Raw genomic sequence first — 2,279 nt, forward strand, 5'->3', positions numbered from 1 at the left:
CAGTTCTATTCTGTTTCAATGGTAAAACATACCTTCGTATTCATCCAGCTCCTGCCCACATGCATTCAGGGTGCAATCTGTGCTTGGGAATGGCTCACAGATTTCAGCATTACATATAAGAGTCTGGTCCCATGTGCACCATCAGCTTGAAAAGTTAATTGTGGATGAAAAATACCCAATGACTTAAATTCTATTTTCCCATGTGTATTGTCAACAGCCCCTTTTACTGATTTTAAATGCATCTGAAATGTGTAAACTAACAAGCAGGGGTGCATTAACTGTCTCATGACACTGCAGTTGAACAAGTGATACAGATAACAGAATACAACCAATAATAATGAAGAATAAACTAAGCACCGCTCTCCCTCCAACTAAATTCCACATTTCAAAGTCTGCAGGACTTCTAGGTAGGAGAAATGTATTTATCCTTGTTAGCTGACCATGTGTAGTGTATGAGACATTAGTCAAGGAAATTCAAGGGACTGCAAGCCCCTAAGTGAGTTTCACCCAGGTCCCAAGTTTATGGCAGTGAAGGAGAGAGCAGCCACATGCTCACTCTTCCTGCAGGTTCCTCTCTCCCCACTGGGACAAGGACTACAGCAATTACAAATAAAACTCAAAATCTGTTTTACTCCCCCTCAAGCAAAAGGATGAGGAAACTTCATTCACTGAATAATGATAGAAGAGCTTCCCTTGCCTTTTAACAGGCAGGAAAACAAGCTGCCTTTTTGTAGGAAACTGTTCCCTGCTTAACACCTCTCCCTTGAAGATGCAAAACTTTTCTAACTCTCCCAGCTGTGAACAGGTCCTCAGCTGACTTCCAACTGGATCAAAATAATCTCAGAAATAGTTGAGAAACAGCCTAAAGACATCAGTTCCTCTTCCCCAAGGAAAAAGGCAAATACAGTAACTTTGGGTTACATTTTTTTAGCAGAAAGAATGCAGAATAGAGTCCCAGGTGAGACTATAATTACATGTAAGGCAGATAGAGGTCTGAGGTACCGTGGAGTACACTAGTTTCTGGCCCTCATGTCACCATGTCCTTAGAAGAATGAGGTCTTTCCAAAGGGAAGGATGACTCCAGGATTTTGCCACATAAGGAACTATTTCAAATCCATCCTAAGTTACCATCTCTTTCATAATATCAAATGACCTTGGTAGCCTTGTGTTGCATGAGCAGACATTAGTCCTGCCTTGCATAACTGATCACCACCTAGGTGAACAATTGTCTCTTCTGCAGCAGAGGACAGTGTGAAGAAGTGACAAAGGTGCTGTGTGCACTCTGGAGTTATTTCAGTTCTCAACAGAAAAAGCTGGAACATCTCCACCGTACTAAATTTGCCCTCATGAAGTTGTGCTGTTCAAATGCTGTGACTAGCATGGAGAGCAGTCAAGTATGTTAAAGGTGAAAGAGAACATGCCCTCTTGTGGCCTTGAAGCTTTTGTCAGCTTTCCTTGAAGGAATAAACCTCGTCAGAAAGGCAACATACTTCAGCCTGATGCAGGAACAAACGTCACGAGGTTGTTTTTGATAAGGCAGAACACAACCTTCAGCAAATTTAACCTTAAAAAGTCATCTTTTGGTTGGAACCGATGCTTGGATATTAACATTTGGAAGACAACCATAGCGAATCATGATCATTTAGCACTCTCTAGTCCACTTTTTCCAATTAGTATAAAAATACCTGCAAAATTACTACCAATTATTATCCACAGTGAGCATTAAGGACCCAGCACCCCTTCAAAAGGAGAAAGAAATTCACAAGACATTAAAAATTAGTTTAATAGCAGATTGCTAAACCCAAAGTTGCAAAAATGAGCTAAACATCTCATTTTGTATCATTCCCCACGTTTTTACGTCCTGTCAACAGCATTTTCGCCTGTTAACAGGTACGTGATTTACACTTAGGTCGCTATACCTTAAGCCTTTTCCTACTGCACTTGACACTGAGGGGCCACTGGCGCCAGGGTTGCCACGGCACTGAGCTGGTTTTGAAGGGGCTGGGTGGCATGAGGCACCACGACGGCAGCGGTGAGGGGAGACAAGCGGGGCAGCCTCACAGGAGGTCACGTCCAGCCACAGGCTCAATGTGCGGCCTCATCTCAAGACTCCCTGCACCGAAAGAGGCAGAGGGTGCCAGGAGATTGCGACCGAGACCCGACCATCACCAACCGCAACTCCCCTCCTTTGCGTCCCGTGATGTCCCGGGGCGGGGCGAGCCCTTCCCGTGGTGCTCCGCACTAACGCGCCGTTCCTCGGCGGCCCAGGAGCGGCTGCC

The sequence above is a fragment of the Indicator indicator genome, chromosome 26 (genome assembly GCF_027791375.1).
Source record: "Indicator indicator isolate 239-I01 chromosome 26, UM_Iind_1.1, whole genome shotgun sequence".
Lineage (NCBI taxonomy): Eukaryota > Metazoa > Chordata > Aves > Piciformes > Indicatoridae > Indicator > Indicator indicator.